Consider the following 9793-nt stretch of genomic DNA (forward strand, 5'->3'; position numbering starts at 1 on the left):
TGCTGCTCTTACTCTACTACTACCACTCTACTGCTACACTTACTCTACTCAACTACTTTCTACTTACTACTACTACTTGCTACTCCTAAGTGGCTGCTGCTCTTACTCTACTACTACCACTCTATTTTTTTGATTATATACTGCTGGTGTGTAGTGGCTGCTGCTGCTGCTGCTGCTACTACTACTACTACTACTACCACTACTACTCCTCCTCCTCCTCCTCCTCCTACTCCTCTTACTACTCCTACTCCTCCTCCTCTTACTACTCCTCTTACTACTCCTACTACTCCTCTTACTAATTGCTACTCCTAAGTGGTTGCTACTCTTACTCTACTACTACCACTCTACTGCTACACTTACTCTACTCAACTACTTTCTACTTACTACTACTACTTGCTACTTCTAGTTACTAACTATTGGCTGCTGTTGCTTTTTTTGCCAAATCTCCCAGGACTCGCCCAGGACTTGTTGTCCTGTCTTTTGCCATCAGCTGTTGCACTATGTTTGCTAAGCAGCTGTTGGTTTTTTTTGCCAAATCTCCCCTCTCCTCTCCTCTCATTTGTTTTGCCGATGATAAAATTGTCCAAGTCCATACATTATATGGAATATGAGCTGATGATTAAGAACTTATGAGGAACTTAGCATCATTAGCAGCCGCCCCTACATTACCTTCTCCTCTCTTCTCTGTTATGGTGCCTTGATGCTCCAAGTTCAAGATCAGATGATGATTGACATATTTCTGAGGCCTCTACCACTGCTACTACTCTTTTTTTGATATATTGTTGTTTTATAGGACTACTTTGGTTTATAGCCCTTTTTGATTTCTTATACCTTCTCGCGTACCTAAAGCATACTTTCTTGCATCTATTAGAACAAAGCGTAAAATAATGTCGTGGACACCAGATAGTGCAACCCGATGCCCCGAGCATGATGAGCACCCAACCTATGAGGAGCAAGCACTAGAGGACTAGCTAACTCAGGAGTAGTTCGATAACGAGTTAGAAAAGGATCTAGAAGTAATGCTTACTCAGGAGCAGTGTGACGAGGAGGAAGGGGGAGCAGAAGGAAGAGCAGGAGAGGCTGCTGAAGGTGAAGAAGAAGAGGATGATGATGATGATGACTCAGAAGAGGGATATGAAAGTCCTAAGGATCCTTTCCCACGTGAAGCCAGAAGGAGGCCAACGAAGGAAGATTTGGACAAGGATTTTGACCCGAACAAGGAGGTAGGGAAAAAGCCTTAGCTTGTAAATTTTGCTAAAGCTTTAGCTATGTTACCTCTGCTAACACTTTGACTTGTCGTATATACAGGTCCCTCCTAAAACTCAGAAAAGACAACATCGGCGTCTGGGACATCTCACTGGACAAGATGGAGTAGAGGAAAGGAGAGCAGAGGCAATAGCCATAGAGACAGATCATGATGCCTCTGCTCCACAACCTCAAGACACAACCACGACTACCAAGCCTAAGAGGAAACAAGGGGATAGAAGAGGAAATCTATATCTAGATAAGGCATGCTATGTGATAACAGAGGTCGGGCCAGCAGGGGAGATCCTTGAGCCTAAGGAATTAAGAGGATGATTCTGTATTGCGATCAGGGCCCTAGTAAGAGATAAATTGAACCCAGCAATCCCTAACTGGAAAGAGGTACTAGAGAACACAAAGAATGCACTATGGGATAGGCAGCTGAAGCTCAATTTTAGATTTCTGGAGGGTAAGCACGAATTGGTAAAAAAATGCTATCAGGATGATGGGAGAGTCATTTGGATGTTGGAGGTCAGAGCTCAACATGAAGTATATCCAAAAGGGGTTAACTCCCTTCAATGAGTTCGGCATAATAACTCCTAGTCAATGGGAGGAGCTCGTGGCTCAGAAGACTTCATCGGAGGCATTGGAGCTCAGTGCCCGTAACACCGAGCTGGCGAAGAGGAACAAACACCACCATCATCTAGGCCCCTGTGGCTACTATGCCAAGGAAGAACAGTTTAGGAAGATGGACGAAGAGGCTGCAACTGCTGGGAATATCGATGTGATGAATTTGAAGGTACGCTAAAGGAACTAGATATATGTGAGGAGTACAGAATCATCCGACAGTAATCTTAAGTTTGATAAGCCGGAGACCCAAGAGGCGGTATCAAGGATATTGAAATATGCTGAAGACAAGGAGAAGGGCTCATTCAATCCTTCTAGAGAGAGGGATGAGCTTAGCCTTGGCTTAGGAAACAAGGAGCACACAGGCCACACCAGGGGGCTAGGGAAAAGGATGACCTAGAAGCAAGGATTCGAAGAGGATAGGCACATGTACAAGAAACATGGCCGAGACTAGGAGACTAGTCTTGAGCTCCAAGTGAAGGCTCTAGTTGTGAATGCGCTGGAGGAGCAAGGACTGTCTACGGAGCCACGGATATTAGTGATGTTGCTAGGAGAACTGGCATTAGTTGGTAGCCCTTCGAAAGTTCCTAGCAGCCAAGGTTCCACTGCAGCCACAACCCTAGTCGATCGCATACGGGAACCAACTAGTTGCACCTTGGTGTTTCTCAGCGGCTGGTAGAACACTGTGATGGAGGTGGCAACGGGTGTGGCACATCCACCCGGTGGCTTACACCACAATAATAAGATACCGCCGGACTACACTAGGGTCGAGGTACATACAGTGAAGCCTGAGTTCATGCAGTGGAGGATAGACTACGCAACTCCCAAGGGGCTGGTGTTACTCAGAGACGTTATGGGGTAGTTCATCCTCTGGCACAAATGGGACATTATATTGACTGTTCTTCGCCGCCTCCCCCTCTCCCAAATTTGGAGCGATATTTTCACCATCTCGTGACCCCCACATTCCTGAGATGCCACATTCTTCTCCGCCTCCTAGCGAGCATGTGCCTGATCAGATGCCACAACCTTCTCCATCTTGTACTGAGCAAGTGCATGATGAGATGCCACAGTCTTCTCAACAAGCACAACCGATACATGAACAACGAGTGCCTCCTGAAGAAGGTGATGCACAAGAAGATGAGGACATGCCTGAATGGGAACTTTGAAAGAAGATTCCAATCAACATAAGGCCAATTTATGTTCCGATCAAAGATGTCTCATCGGTGTCCAAGTGGTATTCCCATGACCAGTTCAAGCCTGAGAACCAAGTTAAAAAAGTCCCATCACGGGGTTCTGAGGAGGCCGTCACTAGCAAACTCCACCAAATTGCAAAGCAGTATCCAAATGTTGATGCCATCGAATGGTCAAAGGTTTGCCCAAAAACATATGAAAGAGGCAAGCCCTTCCTACCAAATCGGGACATCCAGCGCCTACCACTTGGAATGAGAAGGTTCCATGATTGGTACTTGCGTGTTCTCCCAACAAGCATAGATATCATACAAGCATACTTCCCCACCGGCACATTTGGAAGCCCAACCGGGAAAATTGTCTTTGACTTCAATGACATGCACACATGCTTTCACCTAGGAGAAACGGAGATGAATCTAATTCACACGTGGTGCCTATAAGTCCTTGTCCTCCCGATATGATATGAATATAATCTTTGAATTTTGTTGTAACTAACCCACGCCGTGATTTGTAGAATGCAAGTGCACATTGTCAAACAAATGCCAAGTGTGAAAGCCGGGTATGTAGACCCTCAAGCTATAGCCTAAAGAAATTTTAATTACCCTAAACGGTGGACACTGGATGCCAAAGAGCTAGCTGCTGCAAAGACTCTTTAGGAGAAAGAGCGCATCCGTACGGCGAAACTAAGGGAAGAGTCCCTTAAGGTTGTGGCATACATTGCCATGGCTTTCAAAAATCTCCAACAACACTCTACTATATGGCTACCATACAACTTCGAGTAAGTTCAACTCTATACTTAAAGCTTTGTTTGATATATTTTATTCAATGCAAAAGAGCTTATCTAGTTCTATGATTAAATCCATGCAACAACCACTAGATTTGTATAGCCGTCGCTGTCGGGAGGAGCATGGCATGGGTCTTTGATTCATTAGATAGGGACACGGTGACATACAAAGACTTCATATCGATTCTCAAGACGTATACATATCGACAATCCTCATTAGCTTATATGTTTGTATACATACATGTAACGTTCACTTTTAGATACTAACAAGTTGTATTTGCTAAAATAATTCGAACAGAGCATTTAGGTTCTATGTCACTAATCATCATGGAAGGCATGATCCAGCAAGGAAGGAAAAGCTGGCTATAAAAACACTACGTGCGGTAAGTGTAACTTACTTCTTCAGTACTCCGTTACATAACTGTCAAAAGCATTACTTAACATTTTCATATGCAAAACACATAGTGCCCCAAGCAGAGGCCTGGGAGTGTACATTGTGGATACTATATATGTTCTATGATGAGTAACACCGGTGCCTACAGGAGACACCCCTTAAGGGTAAGTTTGAACCTCTTCACCCGTAGTATAAAAACTTCATACATGGTATCAAATACTAAACCAAAACTTGTTCTCTTGTAGTGGAGAGAAGAGAAAGGAATGAAAAGACACTCATACAAAGATGACCAACTCTAGAGCTCATCGACGACCTTTGCAACTTCATATTGGACCAGATTGTACACATCAGAGGCGCCTACCATGACCGAGAGTCTGAGTTAGGTACAAATCCTCAGTACCAACACCTTCGTGAGACTGAAAGGCTAGCTCTAGGATGTTGATAAGAATGTGTATGGAATTTGTATATTTAATGATGGGTTGTATATATTCTTATGAATTGGACTTGTAATTGTACTTTATAGAATACTCTTGTGCTTGTAGTCGCGGTCGTAGGGCGTTCGGCAACGTGAACGTGGTTTGGAACATTGGTCGCGGGGCGTTTGGCAACACGAACGCGGTTCAGAACATTGGTCGCGGGGCGTTCGGCAACACGAACGTGGTTTGGAACATTGGTCGCGGGACGTTTGGCAACGCGATTTTAAATTGTAAATTTGAATTTTTTTGGCGGGAAAACATACTGTAGGGGCGGTTCTAGATTGAACCGCCCCTACAAATACCTGTTTATAGGGGCGGCTGGTACTATAGCCGCCCCTACAAATCGATTTATAGGGGCGGCTGGTAATACGAGCCGCCCCTACAAATCGATTTATAGGGGCAGCCTAGGAACCGCCCCTACAAATGCATGATTTGTAGAGACGGTTCGATAGGGGCAGCTGGCCAAACCGCCCCTACAAATGGTTACGAGCCACCCCTAAAAATCGATTCTGTAGTAGTGCCTAATCTACGTATGTTGGGGTGGATTGGGGTGTAATATAGTTCAAGTTCTACTCCAATCCGCCTCAAAACATGTGGGTTAATACGAATCCGACTACATCCAAACAAGACCTAACTAGATAAACATATTTTAAGCCAATAATACTTGAAGTTAACAGACACAGCAAGCACCTTGCTGGCAACTAACTAAGGTCTAAGGATGCAAGCAGCTTTCCTGCAAGTCACGGTCACAAATATTGAGAGGGAGAATTTGGGTGGAGATTTTAGCAAGAACAAGTAGGAGAGGAGAATTTGGGCACGACTGAATCTGTGAGGGAGAAGACAATAGAGTTTGGGGATTTCAATTTTATTACAAGTAGTTCTCCTTGTTACAAGCCATTATGGCAATATATAGTTCTTTCTCACCCGAAGCCTGTGAGTTGGGCTAAACCTCCTGGGCTTTGCGTTCGGCCCATGCCAGCACCCACGATTTTTAAATAATTTGGTTCCCACCTTCATCAAGCAACGCTTCTTCCACGCTCTTATAGAAATAGGCAATGATTACAATAACCCAGGAAGCTTAATATGTCCACGTTTAGCCTATTGGTAGTTCTCACAAGACTAGATGTAACTGATGATAGATTGCTTCAACTTGGGCCAAGCAAAAAGGCTTAGCATGTAATGCCTGAAGAATATGATTATGAGCAAGGGCATTATTTTTTTGAAAGGAAGACTCAGGAGAAGAGCTCCCCAGTATATATTTAACCCTAGTTTGAAATTTGCTCCCATGGGGAGTTGAACCTAGGACCTAAGGACTGCTACTAGAGCCACCTAACCATCTCAGCTAGAGGCCCATTCACCTATTTAATTTGTTCTTCATCCTCCTCATATGTGTTTTGTTCTTAGAGGCGACACTAGCTGCAGAGAGGCATGGTCCTTCTATCAGCAACCAGGCACAATGGCTGCCCGTTATATCTATGCATGCATTGCTATTCTTTGTTGCCAATGTGTATACTTGGTAGTTACATGAAAACCCTAAATAATTCCTTCATGGACAACACATATGTGGCTGTCATGGCAACCGCGAGTGTATAGCAAGTGAGGTTGTCTTGATAATAAGCTCAACTTTCTTCGTATCCTTAAAATCTTTCAGAGGCGCTCATAGTTGTTCTTCTCAACTATGAACACAAGGAACATACATGACCATAGAAACTCTTGGCACTCCTAGTGGTGGTCAGCAAAAGGTCATCCTCCTTGTGGGTTCCTTCGTGATCGTGACATTAGCCCACTTGATCGAACTCTATGGCCAATTGTGCTAATACCTATCTTACAACTTACATAAGTGAATAATTCAACACATGTTGATGACATGAATTTTTGGCTGAAATATTTTTAGGTAAAGTTGCATATTTTGGAGCAAGGTACCTCACACAAGTTTTTCAAGCATTTGTTTTTTGTTCTTCCTTTTCAATCACTAACAAGTGGTTATTGTATATCTTATTTTTGGAATTGAGCAAGGCTTTTCTTTTTATCTAGCTCATAAGTGTAATAAGGTACATCACACGGCTAAACTTTAGATGGTGTGGCAAAGAAAATTTTGAAAATCAGTAAGTTTTCTTTATATATCTTGCTCAACATGCATGTTTTGTAACCTTTGTTTGACCGTTTCTATCTTACCACCTTGTTGTTTCGGACTGAGGGAGTATAGTGCAACTGAGGGAGTATAGTGCATACATACATCTTCCTGAATCCAGAACATGTAGAAGAGACTTCATGTAACACCCTAGGTGTTAGCCTTGCATAAATTGACTTGCATTGCATGAGCATGAGCATCGAGAATTCATATATAAGCTTTTACAATTGAAACATGTGATTGAAACATATGCAACATTGCTTGTTATTTCATGTTTCCTTGTATATATGCATATGATCATGAGTGAATACATGTAAATGATGGATGTGAGTCACTAAAACATATTAGCTACACTTATGATGACTAGTGGAACAATGTTCATGAAGATCATTTTGTCTAATCAAGTACTTAAGTGATGCTATGCATGTGGACCTGGACAGCTCTATGTGTAACCAATGCATGAAATGAGTGTGTGACCTTACAAATAGCTTAAACATGTTTAGAAGATCATTATGAACAACTTTGGTATTCATGGTTAGGGCTAAATTGGTCACTAAGCCCTAGTTCATGTATAAGCCATCTTTTGAATGTAAGGTGTTTGACCAAGTTTGAACCATATGATAGAGACGTTGCATGGAGGTGGTCACTAAAGAAACATTGTAGTATTTGATTAGGGGAACAACTTTTATGTTTAGGTCATAGACTGGTTTAGCTCCTAACATGCTTGAATTAGGCTCACAAGATTCAACAATTTACTGTTTTCAACACTTAGCAAATTTCGCTAAGTCATTTTCACTGACAGTGCTGACAAGCTCACATTGGTGATGATATTACTCGAGATTGGTTGTGAATTAGCACTGAGTCCTTTAATAAGAATTGGAGCTAGTACATAGGTCTACAAGTTTCATTTAGATTGTTTGCACTATGGAGCTAAGGATTTACAGTTTGATTGCTTTGAAATCACGTCGTCAGTCGGTCTGTCATAGCGCTCATGGCTAAATCGAACGCCTTCGGTGGCTGACCAGCCAACAGGTGCTACTCATCGCATGGTGGCCAGCCATGGCCACATGCACCATCTGGAGGTCGTACGCTGGCGCTGGGCCCGCTCGTCAGGCCTCGGCGGCCAGCATGCCCTCAGCGACTCGTTTAAGTTACCACCATGCCGGTTGTTCGCTCTCACTCACCTCTTCGTGCTCCCTTGCTCACTAGGCTCGCCGTCGCCATCGTAGACGCTCCGCTGAGCCCGCCTGCGCTCACCGCCGCCACATTCTCTAATCCGTTGCGCCCACAGCTCCGCCTCACTCTGCTCTACCTTTCCTGCATTGCAGCATCCACAGCCGCACCATTGGTAAGCCGTGTTTCGCCTTGCGCCACCGTGTGTGTGCCTTTACCGAAGCTCCGACATGGCTGCCGCCGTGGCCATGCTTTGTCGGAGCGCCTCAAGCCACCTAGGATGCCTAAATAGAGTCGCCTGGTCACCGTGATGTTGTAGCGTGCCTCGCCTAGCTTCACCGTGGCTGGTGATGACCAGCGCACCACAGAGCAGCACCGCCGAGCTGCCATGACCGGTGACGAGCATGCTCCACCGCACCTTCACTGCCACCACCTAGGTCATTAAACGTGTGCTGCTCCGTAGAACACGTAGGTTCACTTATCTCCACCGACGAGCTCACTAGCGACGAGCTATGGCCGGTCCGCGTCAAATCCGCGCCGCTACCTAGTTTTGTTTCACTGACGTCTGGGGTCACTGACCAGCGGGTCCCAGCTGACAGTGACTGTGAAGCTTAGGATAGTTCATTTATTTCCTATTTTTTGTGCAACTTTAAAAAATGGATAAGTTGAGCTATAGAGATCCAAATATTGTGAACCAAATTTTGTAGTGTTTCTTAGGAAGTGTAGTATTTATGAAAAATATAACATTAGCTTTTGTAGTAGAGTTTCTAGAAGATTTAAAATGAAACTTGAAATGTGTTTTTAAATGTATGTAAACTTGTTTAATTTATATCTAGAGTTCCTGTGCTCCAAAAATTATGAAATTTATGTGGTGAGCTGTTCTTGATAAGTATAAGATCTAGTAAAAATTTGAGGGTCATAGCATGAATAGATTTCTAGTTATAGATTTTCCTTTTATAATTAGGTGATCCTTGTGTGAATTTTTATAAATTAATTATGAATCCAATACTCGTGAAATTTATTGGAGGTTGTCCTATTACCATATGGATGCTAAGAAAAATATAAAATCTGTTGCTTGACACTTCTCACTAGGGGGTCCTATTTATGCTATTTTAAGCCTTTATACCTTGTCATTTTTGCATAGGATGTTTTACTTGGTAAAATGGCATGAAACTTTTACAGTAGTCTATTGGTAGCACTAGTAAGCCACTATAAATTTTTGAGAATTTATGATACACCTTTAGTATATGTTTATTATGTACCCTAATTATTTAATTAAATTAATAAAGGCATTTAAATAATTAGATTGTGATTAAGCATGATGTTTTCTATGGTTCTTATGATGCATAGTAACTGTTGATGTCAATGGTAAGGCTTAGAAGCCATTGATGGTGTACAAATAACTAATTATCGCTTTATCATTCAAATACAAGACTGCATGTATAGTTTTGATTGTGTGGATGGTTTTGTATGGATAATGGTCTCTGCTGTAAAACTTGTTAATAACAAAGTTGTAGATAATTTGATAAGCTTTCCAGAAAGTCTAAGATCACCACATTTGGATAAGTAGAACTTTAGTTATGAGTAAAATAAGTAGGTGCTGTTTTGCGGTATAGTAAATGCATTGTTGAAGTAGTTAATTAAATAATCAAGAAGAGATATGCACATACTCAGTAAAATGTGATGCACTTGTTATTACTTTAACACCATGTTGTTAAGAATACTTATAAGAATCCATTCATCATGTATCACCATACTATACTTGTCAACATGTATGC

Source organism: Miscanthus floridulus, chromosome 7 (assembly GCF_019320115.1).
Source record: "Miscanthus floridulus cultivar M001 chromosome 7, ASM1932011v1, whole genome shotgun sequence".
In the NCBI taxonomy this organism is placed as follows: domain Eukaryota; kingdom Viridiplantae; phylum Streptophyta; class Magnoliopsida; order Poales; family Poaceae; genus Miscanthus; species Miscanthus floridulus.